At 41.9% G+C, this 14,484-nt stretch overlaps 1 protein-coding gene and 1 long non-coding RNA gene across 5 annotated transcripts in view; one reads left to right on the top strand and one right to left on the bottom strand.

The window, feature by feature from the left end:
- Positions 1-14,484, bottom strand: part of LRP1B (LDL receptor related protein 1B) — a 764,381-nt gene that overhangs the window by 304,645 nt on the left and 445,252 nt on the right. The window lies entirely within an intron of this gene.
- LOC310747917 lies at positions 9,878-14,401 on the top strand. Of its 2 annotated transcripts, XR_014541025.1 has the most exons (4): positions 9,878-10,068; positions 11,421-11,595; positions 11,972-12,487; positions 13,999-14,401. It is a non-coding gene; the product is annotated as an uncharacterized lncRNA (long non-coding RNA). The 2 variants fall into 2 exon arrangements; XR_014541026.1 differs by having other exon boundaries at positions 11,421-12,487.

The following is a 14,484-nucleotide window of genomic DNA, read 5'->3' as shown; positions in this document are numbered from 1 at the left end:
ATCTAGAGGTAAACGTAACTAGCAAAGGCACGTCTGCGCACACGTGCGTCGATTTTTGCCGCTTCTGCGCATGCGCATGACATCATTTTGAGCGTCTGCACATGTGCAAGCGGCGAAACCCCGAAGTAACACAACTCGAACGCGCAACTCGAACTCGAACGCGCTCAACTCGAAGCATATTTAACCCGAGGTATGACTGTAGTTCAATTTACCTTTTATATTTCCCAGCATAATATCTACAGTGCCACGATAATAATAATTTTAAAAGACCATAGAGAAAATATAGGTGGATTCTAAACTTGCTTACATTAAGGGAAACCTCACCAGATTCTACAGGCTTTACTTCAAATAAACTATATTTTGGACTGGAGTCTCAGGACTTGTAGGATTCTTTAAACACAATGCACCTGATTTAATTGAGCCCCACACTACCATAGCTCCAAGATAGTCTGGTTACTTTATTTAAAAAGAAAGAAAGAAAAGTGTGGTCATTGTGCTTTGTTGTTTTGCTCTGCACTTTTGTCTTGGCATGGAGACAGGTTGAACAGACCCATGTCACTCCTTGAATGGATATACACACCGTCTTCAGTCAAGCTGAGGGCATATGAGAACAACAGGGAGAAGAATAGGCCAGAGAGAGTTGGAGTGAGAACACAGCCCTATTTCACAGGATGAGCCTTCATACTGGATTGTGCTGCATATGTTCTCCTGGAATAACACAATCATTTTATGGAGCTTACGTGAGCATCCTATTTTATTGACCAGTGTGAGAAGTCCTTTTTGGCTGATGAGATCAAAGTCTTTCATCAGGTCTATGAAGGTGGTGCACAAGGGGCATCTCTGCTCTCGGCATTTCTCCTGCAGCTGGCGGAGTGAGAAAATCATGTTGACTGTTGACCTCTGGGCTCTAAAGCCACACTGTGACTTGAGATAGACCCTGTTAGACAGTGACTGTAATCTGTTGAGAACTACATGGTTAAAGGTTTTCCACGCAGCACTCAGCAGGGAGATTCCTCAGTAGTTGTTACAATCATGGTGGTCACCTTTGTTCTTGTAGAGGGTCACAACGCTTGAGTTGTGCATGTCTTGTGGCATGCATCCTGTTTCCCAACACTGCAAGAGAAGGCCGTGGAGTTGCATCATGAGGGAGGAGTTGAGGCTGGCTATCAACACTTCTTTTGGGATTCCATCCCGTCCTGGGGTTTTACCACATGCCTATGAGTTGATGGTGTTCTTCAGATCATCAAGGGAAGGACAGACACCCAGATCTTCAAGACAGGCAGAGTCTGAACGCTGTCAACTGCTATGTCAGCAACCATGTTTTCCTGCAAGTACAATTCTTAATAGTGCTCTCTGCCCGTTGCTTCATCTGCTTGCTGCGGTCTGTGATGATTTCTCCAGACAAGGTTTTCAGTGGTGCAGTTTTCCTGACGGCTGTTCCAAAGGCCTTCTTCATGCCTTCAGACATTTAGTGGGTGTTGCTACTGACAGCAGGCAAGCTGAATGTTCTGACAATCTGCTGGGCATCACTCCTTGCTTTTCTTGGTGCAGCAAGTGTTTTCTTGCAGGACTCATGCTCAACCAGGGCAACTAACCCTACAGCTTAGTGAATGTAGGGAGGGTCATTCATCACACACACACACACACACACACACACACACACACACCCTGTCTCACACAAATGTTGAGATGGCTGTGAAATCAACACAGGCTATACATTGAATGAATAGACTTTATTTGCGTAGCCAACAGGCCATAGCATCAAACACCGACAAAAATACATTACAAATATAGTTACCATAAAATCTTATGACCTATTAAAACCCTAGGTAGAAGCTGGATTATCATTCATCCATGACCCTCTGTCCCATGGGCGGCGGCCTTTTCTCTGGTAGATTGTTCCAGGTCGGTTAAGTGAATAGACCAGCCAAACTGAAAGATTATAAATATAAATATAACCTCGGAGGGATGGTCAGGACAGGGAGAAAGATAATACTAACCAGGTGCAGATAAATTAATAATCTCAGTACTTAAAACTTGGCAGAGGTAATAAAATAATAATAATAAAACGTAATAATAATAATAAGATCCTAGGCGAGGAATCTGGGTGACGACACTGATGTCATTCAGATAGCAGCTATACATTATGGAACCTTGCTGCCAGGGCCAAGCAGTGGCATTGCAATGGGGGGGGGCGGTTTGGCCCGGGTGCCATGTCGGGGGGGGGTGATAAGAAGGCACCTCGTGGCAGTGTGAGCAGCCATCACGCCGCCGCAGCCACATGTGGAGGACCGAGCGCTGTATGGATGGCAGTGGGATCCCTCCGTTGCTGCTACAGCCACATGTAGAGGATCCTCCGTTCGCAGCTGTAGCGGCAATGGAGGGATCCCGGCACCGTCCGTATGGCGCTCGAGCGGCAAACCGCTATGTATGGCGCACGTGTGGTTTCGCTACGTACGGCACATGCGTCACACAGTGATGCCGCACATGCGCCCTATGTATCAATGCCCCGCCCCAGGTGTCACAACACCTTCGTTTGCCCCCGGGGCCAAGTACCATAGCTGTCAACCTTCCTTATTTGGCGGGAAACTCCCATATTCCAGTGACGTTTCCCACTGCTATCCCGGATTGTTGATATCCCGTAAATTTCCCAGATTTCAAAGAAAGCAGCTCCTCTCCCTCCCGGTTCCCTGCTGGCCAGGGAGGCTCCTCAACTGCATTGCTCGGCTGCCCAATAAGGAGTCTGAGAACGACTGGGGGGTGGAGCTTGCATGCATTGTTCCGATCAAATCGGCTGCGTTGCCTGGGGACTTGCCTTTGCTTCAGCACTTCCCTGCTGTATCCCTTTGCCAGGTTGCTGCACAGTGGGAACCACCGCTTGAGGCTTTGTTTGGCTGCTGGCTGGGCTTTCTGCCTTTGGCTCGTGGGGCTCTATTCTCTCTCTCTCTCTCTCTCTCTCTCTCTGTGTGTGTGTGTGTGTGTGTGTGCATGTGTGTGTGTGTGTGTGTGTGTGTGTGTGCATGTGTGTGTGTGTGTGAGAGAGAGTGAATGTGTCACTTAAGCTGATAGTAGGAATGCTGTAGCTTCACACACTTACCTTCACACAATGTGTAATTAACTTGGGGAATTTTTTTACCGCAGGATGTGGTGAGGTCAGTACTTTAGATTTACAAGGGGATCTGAGAGATGAATGGGAGATACGGTTTGTTAGTATTAATGGACAGCTAAATAGAAACGTAACCCCAAAAGTTAGGAGAAAGATATCCTGACTGGGTAGCTTTGCTCACTAGTAACATTGAACCATGAGGACAAGATGGTTGGACAGTGTTCTCGAAGCTACCAACATGAGTTTGACCAAACTGCGGGAGGCAGTGGAAGACAGGAGTGCCGGGGACAGGTGAGGCTGCTGATCCCTTATTTTGGCTGCCAATCCCTTATTTTTGAGGCTGCTGATCCCTTATTTTCAAATCTGAAAGTTGACAGCTATGCCAAGTACACTGTGAAATGATAAAACACTATCATCTTGTAGTTCTGAAGCAATGGGTAGCCCTTGAAGTCCTTCCTAAATGTGGTTGTGGACAATGGCAAAAAATGTACATTTAAAGCATGTCTTATTTGCTCTTATCATGGGTGCCTCAAACTTTAGGTACGTTCAGTTCCCAAAGGCACACACAGCAGCCACTGTTACTTACATTTAATATGTTATTTATCCCTTTTGTAACACAGAATTAAATGTCTATCCAAAAGGCTAGTCTTAAATCACACACATAAAGTCATTTATGCCAGCAAAGCACATGAGGAGTTCTATTAGCCTCTAAGCTTCACCCAGTAAACCATACAAATGAGGGCAAAAAAGGCTGCTATACTGCGTTCCTGCCAGTATTAAGGAACATCTTCATTCATTATTTTGTTTATTTTTAAGGAGCTTTTTTGAACTATAGTGCTGCTGCTCTAGTTATTTTTAATGGAACACGTTGCATATGATAGAATTATATTGCAGTATCTTTTTTCCCCCATTTAAAATGACCTACTACATTATGCTGAGGCATCATCTTCTGCTTTACAAGCAAGAATTGTTCAGTACCATGTTGCCCTTGAAGAGTATAAAGAACTTTAGGACAGATTACTAACACAGCTCTTCTCAGAAATCACATTCTAATTGTATACCATACATATTCTAATATCATTTGCATATTCAGATTTTCTTTGCCTGGCTTGTGTTTCCATGGATGTGATTGTATCTATTCATGTTCTTTTTATTATTTGATACTCTAATGTCTAGACCTTTATCAATTATATGCTGTAAGCTCCGTGTTGTTTCTCCCCTATCCCCGCCATTTTATATTACCCATTTTTCAGGTACATTTCTTTTGCAGATTAGGCGGTATGATCTAATTTAATTTGCCCTAAGCTTTTTGTCGTTTCTGCAGCATAACTCTCTCTTGTTTTCTTTCCTGACAGCAAAGGATACTATGATTGATAGAATTCAATTGCTGGTTTGAAATAATGCAGGCGGTTCTTATTGTACAGTTGTCGGCCTTTTTATGAGATTTACCTATTGTACCATGAAAAATGCGACAAAAATATAATGATCTTTGGTCACACACCTGGTCCCATAACTCTGCCATGGTAAATATACCATGGAGAATAGATATGGAGATATGAATTGAGATTCATAAGCTTGCTTACCAGTCATAGCTGTGCAGAGTCAAAGGCCAACACAGTAGCAAAATGATTCACATTTAAGATAATGTGAAATACATGAAGAAGACAGATGTGCTCTATTAGTTGTTGCATGAATAAGTTAGAAACTTAGGCAAGCAGGGTAATTACTTTGCTCAGTTCCAGATTCTATCCCATGTCTCCAGGTGTGCATCACTGTTTCCTTGCGTATAAGTGAAATACGCTATAATACTATGACAGCCTTCACCAACATGGTGCCCTCCTGAAGGTTTGGACTATGGCCCCATCAGCCCCAGGCAATTATTAGCATCCCTTTTATGAGTAAGATGCTTGAGAGGATGGTGGGCTGGGCAACTGTAGGCACCCCAGGATGAAGCAGTTTCTGGCCCAGTTTCAGCACCAAAGCCATCTGACTGATGACCTGGAGGGAGATGGAAAAATACTATTCTTAATTTTCCTTAGCCTCTTGTTGGCTTTGATTATTGTAGACCGCAATATCATCCTATAGTGTCCATGGGGGCTGAGGGCACTGTGTTACAGTGGGAGGTACAGTGGGAGGATCCTGCCTCCAGGATCACTGCCAGAGAGTAACATGTGGAAACTCCTCTTTGAACCCATAGTAACATTGCTATGGGGACCTACGGGGTTCCATATTGGCTCTCATGCTATTTAATGTTCTACTTATTTTTTAATGGTGTGTTAGTATTTTTCTTTTAGTTACTATTTTTATTGATGTCTGTTGCACAGTGTATACATACACATCCCTCTGAGCTCTTTTGGAGGAAGGGATTTATAAGTGTCTTAACGAAATAAATATTACAACCTTCTGTTATCTCCGCAGCTACTGTAGTTCTGTGGTCAAGGTACATATGGGTGATGTTCTTCCACATAGTTAATTCTGTGAGCAATACTTATTAAATTTAAAACATTGCTAGACCCTCTATTGCCATATCTTCTGCTTTGCAGACAAAATATAAATATTAATTATAAAAACCAAACAAACAGGTCATATAGGGCAGCAAAAATACTGTATAGAAATGTGAAAGAAAACTAAAAAAAAAAATGTTCTCTAGTGGGGGGGGGGTAATGCCAAGTAAACTTCTTTGATGAGGATATTCTAAAGACAAGGAGCCACAAACAATTAGTATATAAATGGCAATTTCTAAAAGTTTCTATAGATCCCATTATACAGATTTTTGATGCCTTTGGAGTTTTGTTTCAGGAGACCCTCTTTTGTAAAAAGTCAGAAATACTCAGAAAGGCTTCCCTTTATTATACAGCACAGTGGAAAGTAATTTGTACGAAATTACTTCAAAGAGAGGTTCTGAACCACCTGAGAGTGAAGAGTCAGATTAAATTGCATACTCCCAACTGGACATAAACTGTACTTAGATGGCTGTGCTGTAGATCAGCAAAGAAATTATCAGTGTTCTCTCTCAAAATGGGAAGAAAGCAGCAACACACTTCCCCCATGTGATGTCAGGCCATGAATTTGGACCTCCAGGGTGACGGCCACTCATTGATATGTGTAGTAGTAGTAGTAGTAGTAGTAGTAGTAGTAGTAATTCTATTATTTGTACCCCACACCTTAATCAAATTAATAAAAAAACTACCTGAACACAGCTAAACAGTTGATTCGGCAACATACATTTGCATTGAAATCACTGCACTTTTAGACATGCAACAAAACCTAAGATTTAAAAACTGGACGATCTGCACACAGGCAGAAACTAGCACTTTAAAAATATTGCTGAATAATTGTTCCTGAAAACGTAGAATGAAACATGGATGAAGAATATCTTATAACCTATATAGACAGAGAGCCTAAAGGCTCAGTACCTCATCCAGTTAGAGGAACATCATAGAATGATTTCTAGATCTTAGAGTGAATAAGTTTATATTGGGGAGGGCAAAATAGCACTGTCAATTCAAATGTCAAATCTATTATGTGAAACTGCTTTTAAGCTCATAACAGTGTGTGCTGCAAAGCAGTTCTGCATTCCAGATGGAGTTTCCACACACAAGAACTTTCTGACCTTCAAAGAGTTGGTGTTGACCTTTAAAGCCCTAAATGGCCTCAGTCCTGTATACCTGAAGGAGCATCTCCACCCCCATGGTTCAGCCCAAACACTGAGGTCCAGTGCTGAGGGCCTTCTGGCAGTTCCGTCACTGTGAGAAGCGAAGTTACAGGGAAGCAGGCAGAGAGTCTTCTCGGTAGTGGTGCCTGTCCTATGGAACGCCCTCCCATCAGATGTCAAGGACATAAACAGCTATCTGACCTTTAGAAGACATCTGAAGGCAGCCCTGTTTAGGAAAGTTTTTAACGACCGACGTTTTATTCTGTTTTTAGTCCTCTGTTGGAAGCTGCCCAGAGTGGCTGGGGAAACCCAGCCAGATGGGCGGGGTATAGATAATAAAATTATTATTATTATTATCATCATCACTCTAAAAATCTGAGGAAAATTGGGATTCCGGCCATCAATCTTCTAAACCACCCAGTATAAGAGAACTCAACTGGGTATCTGCATAGATGGCAAACAGCAGAGAGAGAGAGAGAGAGAGAGAGAGAGAGAGAGAGAGAGAGAGAGAGAGAAGAGACAGAGGGACAAACAGGAGGATTATCCTTTACAACTCTCAGATCACATTGAGAATCAGTTTTATGAAGCCAGTGCTGATCCTGTTTCTGTCTCACAGGAGGAGACTGAGTGCTTTGCATTTTAAGTGCACAGGGTTCAACATTGCTTTGGAGTTATTTTTTTCAAGCACTTAACAGTTTTATAAAGTTTTGATCTTCAATCCGGAAGGTTAAGTGAAGCATAACAGCAAATGGCTTTAATTCTAAGCATCAGTATTGGCAGGAGGTCTGGGATCTCTAAGGAGTATTTTTTTCTTATCATTTCCCTCTAGTTGGGAGCATGTGCTTCAGGTTTTTGAGGCTAATACGATATCCCAAGGCACTGGATGTCATCATTGTATAGCTTGCTCTTTATTGCTGTGCTTTTTATGTCTTTATCTTTATTCAGTGTCAAGGACCTTCACAACTGGACAGCTTAAATGCTCCATCAGATTATTACAAAGATGACATGAATATTTTCGCAATGTTTAAACTGCAGCTGTGCTGATGTTCACCGCTGAATGCTTTCGGCATCAAAAGGAGCACAAGTTATTCCTTGAATAAGTTTTTCATGGCTTTTGGCTTTGTCACTGCCCCTCTCAAGACCAGCACTTTGCGGTAGCTGGAATGATATTAGTGCACCAATTCAAAGTAAGAGCAGCATCTTTGTCCCTGTTCACAGCACCTCGAAACATTTCAGTCCCTTCTGGTCCAAATGCATTGAAATACCCCACATTAAATCCTACTGCTTTGCCACCGACATAAAAATTATGTTTGAAACCAATTCTTTCTGACTTGGCTAAGCAGTATTAGGGGTATTAGGACGGTGCAGTATTGATGGTGCAGTGCAGTATCAGGCAAAAAATATGCATGAATGGGGACAACTGTAACTTTGCAATCCATGGCACAGCATAACTCACAAAAATCATTGCCTTAAAAAATAAAAATAAAGGAACTTTATGGAGTACACATGAAACCAGAAAAAATGACTTGGCTAAAATGTTTCCCACTTCCAACCAAGAAAACACAGTTTTCTCCATTTCATATTTAGCATCTACAGCTTTTATTTAGCATCTACAGCTTTTATTGATAAATATCCACATTCTATTAAGATATTTGTTACACACTAGATAGGACTTTTTCTGTATGCACAAAACAGCTAAAGGACAGTGCCACTGAGTGCATCAAAATACACACCTCTGAGCACCAAATAACCCTAGTTAGATGCCAACTTGCAACTATACTGAGCACCCATATCCTCTGTTGCTTTATTTTCTATATATTCTGCAAGTTCACATTCTGCAAGCTTATGTGGCTGGGGTTTCACAGTCCTACCAGCTACCTTCAAACTGAGTAAATTAATGTACAATCTCAACACTGTCATCAAACTCTGAAGGTCTCTGGTTTGTTTTACAGGTGCAGTAAAGCTGCAGGAGGCAGGGCCAAGGCATTATAGGGTTTAGATAACTACAGGATAGCCAAATGGGATTTAAACAAGCTACAACTTTATTGATGTCAGCAGGTTTTGGCATAGGCATAGGATTGATTGATTATATTTATACGCCACCCTTCATCATAAGATCTCCGGGCAGTTCACAGATGTGATGTCTACTCTGGTTGGTTATTTTTCGCAAGGTTAACCACGGTTTATGATCGCCCTATACTGTACATCAAAACAGGGTGACCTCTTCAAGATCACCATTTGGGAGGATGCTATGGCTCATCAGCCTCCCCCCCCCCGAGTGTCTGGACAAAAGCACCTCCCCCATGGATCCCTTAAGGGGATACCCTGAATTTGAGCGGGCTACACCCCGCTTCACTCTGGCTAAGGATTCAGCCCAGTGCCTTATCTGCCATCTGGTTGTGACAATTGCTATGAAGTACGCGAAAATCCCAGACAGGTCCAATTTGTCTGAAGGCAAATTACTTCCTGGCCCCAAATATGGTAACTGAAGACTTCTATAGCTAGGCCTGCTGCGTTTAGAGCCAGGGAGCAGACCAGAGGGGAGAAATCTTTCCTCTGGTCTTCTCCTCATACCATGCCTCCCCCAACTCACCCACAATTGACTACAATGGCTGGCGAGCCCCAGCAGCCAGTGTACCCAACAGAGGAGGGAATTGCACCTTCCCCCCATTACACCAGAACTAGGAGGATATTCCAACTTGCTGCAGCCAAACCAGACCACAACCTTCACTCCCCGCAAAGCTGGCAGTAAGCAGCCCTTTCCCAGTATTTCCGACTGTTCCAAACTGCGAAAAAAAGCACTGTGTATAATACACATACACACAAGATCCCATCTTTCAATGATTATATGCAGACTCTTAGCCACATGCACAAAATATTGCTGCAGCTCTGAGTTCCAGAATCAATCTTTAAGCTTGTTTCTTGCCTCTTTATAGTATCTTCTTTAGTCCCTCAACGAATCTCTTCACAGTCTTCCAAAGACTGTCCTTAAACTGTGCTGAACCTGCCCTTTTATTCTCTCCAGTAAGAACCCTTTAACCTATCACCAGCTTCACACAAGAATTCCAAAACCAGTAAGTTTAAATGGAATGTCTGATAAACGACCTATCACGTTCAAACTTTTTGAATTCTAGTGAACCATATAAAATCTGAGAAGCCTCACAAGTTACCTAGTCAACAGCTCAGCAACAAAGAATGCATCTTTCTGACTTTAGTTAGGATTAGAAGACCAGATTTCCCTCTCAACACACTAAACCAAATACAACACATACTTTGTTTCCAGCTGAACAGCATTCTGGTGCAGTGGGTGAGTGTTGCCCTCCCAACACTGATGTTGCTGCTGCTTACCTAGATGGGGTGGGGCAAAGTGAAGTTGGGGCTAAGTGGGAACATCAGAGTCAGCGTCAGATTGGCTCCTTCGCAGCCCCATCCTCAATGCCAACCTACCCCCCCCACTCCCACAGGTAAGTGGCAGCCATGTGGTTTGGGGTGGATAGCTCAGTGGCACCGTCCCACCAAACTAGCCATTACTTGTTCTTACATATAGGTGTCTCCTCATAAAGATAGATTCTTCACAGTTTATGTTATCAAGATCTACAGAGATAATTTGGATCTTCTCCCCCCGCCCCTTCTGCATTACTTGTGCTGGTCCAACACACTGGTAGCTACACTTCAGGAAAGACAGAAATTCCAGAAAACTTTCCTAAATGACTATACCACTATGATGCTTTCATATTCCCATTGGTCAGATAATGTATTTTCCAAAGTACTTAAAGATTCTCTGAATGGAATCATTTTTTTGTATTTTTACCCAATTTTATATTTTGTGAAATTGTTAACAAGCTCGCCCCCATATTGCCAACAACAAAATCAGAAAACAACTTCTCTCTCTTTTCTATTCCATTGCCCACAGAAACAGAAATAAAACACACATCAATTCCCATTTGAGTGAGATTATATTACTATAAAATAATTCCTTATATGATACAATCTAATAACATTTTCTTGGAGCAAAACCTATAACATACATGCCATCATTTCTGGTAAAGAAAATGAAAAGGTTGTCATTTTCAGAGTGGCAAAGGAACCTAGAAATTCCTAAGTAATAACTGATAGACCTAACAGAAAGTCGGGATATCACAACCCTGAGAGAGTTATTACTGTTGAGAAGAAGAAAATAGCAGCAATATTTGTATTGCCTTGGAAGACTTTGTTCTTTTTGATAGTTTTCCTAACACACTACATTCAGGCTACTTTCAAAGTCCAGCTGATCTTTTTAGTATTAGGTTCATCTCCATTGGAGCCCATTCTATAGAAAATGCCATCATTAATGGTCACAAGTGCCCTATTGATTGCCACTAAATCAGGTAAGGTTAATTGGCTGCTGCTCCTTGACATCTCTTTAGCATTTGACACCATTGATCACAAAATCCTCCTTGATCAGCTGAAGCCTGCAATTCAGTGGGACAGTGATAAATTAGTTTACATCTTGTCTTTGAGGCATGCAATTTACAGAATCAGAAAGAAGTCCTTCTGCCATCTACCACACAACACTCATCTGGGAAAGGGCAAGGGTGCTTGCCTGTTATTAAGAGCTTTCTGAGGCTTTTATTTGGACCATAATTGCACTGAACTGAACACATCACTTGACTCTTCTAGCTCCTCCTTGGGTGGAGAACTAATCCGGCAGAGTTTTATATCAACCGAGGAGCTTGTCGATCTACCAAATTATACCAGGAGATGGATATTCAAGACCACTGAGGTCTCATCAAGTCAACAGAATTGCTGAACTTGGATTTGGAAAATCAAAGTCTTCTTGAGCCAGAGACTTGCTGTGAGCAAATTCCCATTGTTTGGCTTCAGTTATAATGAAAACAATAAAAAGACTGTGATACACTTTGTACACTAACAGCACACTTGTCTACTCATAAGTTAATTCCATTATCTTCAGTAGGGTTTACTCCAGGTAACTAGGTATAGGATTTCAGCCTAACGTTGCATATTTTGCAGGGTGGACTGAGTGAGGCTACCAAGAAAACAAGCATTGGACTGGGCTGTAAAAGTGCTATAACCTCGATTAATAACTATATTTTATCCTATCAAACTTCACTGTGTGAAGTTGAAAAGCCAAGAAAGGTATTTTGTGTAATGCCTTTCACTTCCAATTATCCTACTAAATCTATTCACCATTTCTGTTGTTCTCCCTGCAGAGTCCCTGACTTTTCCAGGCACTTGCCATGAAGAGAGAGAGAAGAAAGGGGAAAGAAAGGAACAAGAACATTGGTCATAAATCAAGGAAGCATGTGGCATATCCTTCAGATGAATCCATTTGAGCCACTTGTATTTTTTAGAGTGAGGCAGCAGTCATATTTTTAAAAAATATATGAAGGGGAAATTGCTAACAGTTTTTCACTGAGAAAGGCATTGAGGCTTATTAATAGTGGGCACCATGTTAATAAATGTTATGGTCCTCACCGTATCCCTGCTCAGCTTCAGAGATATAGGCTAGAAAGGTTGATATATAGCCAAACCTACGATGGAGCAAAAGTTCTTAACATTAACTACAGAGTGTCATGGCTTTTTACAGATTAGGAGACATGCATTTGTCAAAGAAGTCTCAAAGGAGGCAGCAATGAGGGTCAGATACACAGGCGCGCTGAATTAAGCCAACCCATTCCCAGACTACACTACAAAGAAGAGATGCATCATTCTCATTGTCCTCTAATGTAATTGTTCTTTGGGATATTCAGTTGCCACTTTGGTTCCTAATAATCAAGGGGAAATGTGTAAGAATCTTTCTTACCTATTTGCTGTGTTAATACACCACCTTTTTCCTCCAAGGATCTCAAGGTGGCCTTTATGGTTCTTCTCCCCCACATTTAGTGCCACAACACAACCCTGTGTGGTATGTTAGGTGGAGAGGCAGTGACTAGTCCAAGGTCACTCAGTAAGCTTAATGGCTGAGTGGGGATTTGAATCCCGTTCTCTCATGTCCTAGTCCAAAACTAAACACTACCCTACACTGTCTTCCCAGTATTCTGATCGCTACTAACCCCCTACAACTGGCTTTGTGGACCATACCACCATGCCTCAGACTCTGACTTTTGTTGGAAAAGCACCCTTCAACTCTGCAATTCTACAAGTAGGCAAGGGTCTTGCTATTTTAACCATTGGTCTTCAACTGCTGCATTGAAAACCATTTTTATTTAACTCTTCCAAAAAGAAGAGAGCAGGCGCAAAGGAATAAGGAGCTCATTTTCCTCTACTAGCTATTGGGGGGGGGACTATGGCAGCTGCTGTGTGTTGCACACTGGTGGGGAGAGCTATTGCAATTCTCTCTTCTGCATAGCTAACAAATATCATTTGCATTAAATAAGGAAAATAAAATGTGGCAGTAAGCTTCAATATAAAGACCAAAAATGGAACTTTGTCTAATCCTAGATCAGAACATACAGTGTTCTACCTTTCCATCCTCCAGGTAAAAAAAAATAAAAATATGAAGGTTATACTTCTAATCTTATACTTGGAAAATAAAATAAAAATGTTTTGCCACAGGAAATGCTCAGATAAAAATAAAAGTGTTGATTATATGAAGTTAGAAACATTAGAGCTATGGGCAAGCTGCTAAAAACTTCTTTCACAATCATAGCAATTTTTTTTTTGTTATACAGATGTGACAGCAATTATAGGAGGGGTCACCAAACTTAGGGGCTGTGGGCACGTTTGAAATTATGTGCAAGTGTCACAAGCAGACCCCTTTCAGCTTCCATCTCTTTCCCCTCCTCAATGTCAATCTCCCTCCCTAGAAAGAGGGAAAACACACATGTGCCTGAATGTGCAGGTGCAAACACACACACACACACACACACACACACACACACACAAACTTTGCTTTTCCAAAGGGTCTAGCTAGAAGTCAGATCCAGTATAATTAAAATGGATCCCTTTAAATTTGCATATTTTTATGCCCCCCCAAAGTGTAACAGATTAAAGCTTACATTGGTACACACAATAAAAACCAGAGATCCAGTAATTGCCAGTGCTACAAAAAACATTGCTCCAAGGCATAGATCCTAACAGAGCTTCATGATTTTTCCATGGTACGACAAAACCAGCAACAAATAACAGAAGAAAATGTCCACACATAGGAGGCTATCAGTTGATGGTGGTTCTGAGGTAATTAACAAACATTATGAGAATCTATATGTTTCTCTGAATCATGATTACACCATGGCAGAACCTACGATGACTGGATCTGTGATTCTTACAGTTCAGTCAATAGCAACTGCTGGTGGCTGGAGTGTGTATATGAAGAAGCGCCTCCACCCTCATCGTTCAGCATGGACACAAGGTCAAGCTCCGAGGGCCTTATGGCACCTTCCTCCCTGCGAGGAGAGGTTACAGGGAACCAGGCAGAGGGCCTTCTCAGTAGTGGCGCCCGCCCTGTGGAACGCCCTCCCACCAGATGTCAAGGAAATAAACAACTATCTGACTTTTAGAAGACATCTGAAGCCAACCCTGTATCAGGGAATTATTAATGTGTAATGTTTTACAATTTTTAATGTGCTGCAAGCCACCCAGAGTGGTTGGGGAAACACAGCCAGATAGGTGTGGTATAAATAAATAAATTATTATTATTATTATTATTATTATTATTATTATTATTATTATGCCGCCTTTTCAAGGGACTCTGTTCCACTGGATCTGACAGGTGTGTGACTTA

Source organism: Podarcis filfolensis (assembly GCF_964270895.1).
Source record: "Podarcis filfolensis genome assembly, chromosome: 1".
In the NCBI taxonomy this organism is placed as follows: domain Eukaryota; kingdom Metazoa; phylum Chordata; class Lepidosauria; order Squamata; family Lacertidae; genus Podarcis; species Podarcis filfolensis.
This window is presented reverse-complemented; position numbering and strand designations above follow the sequence as displayed.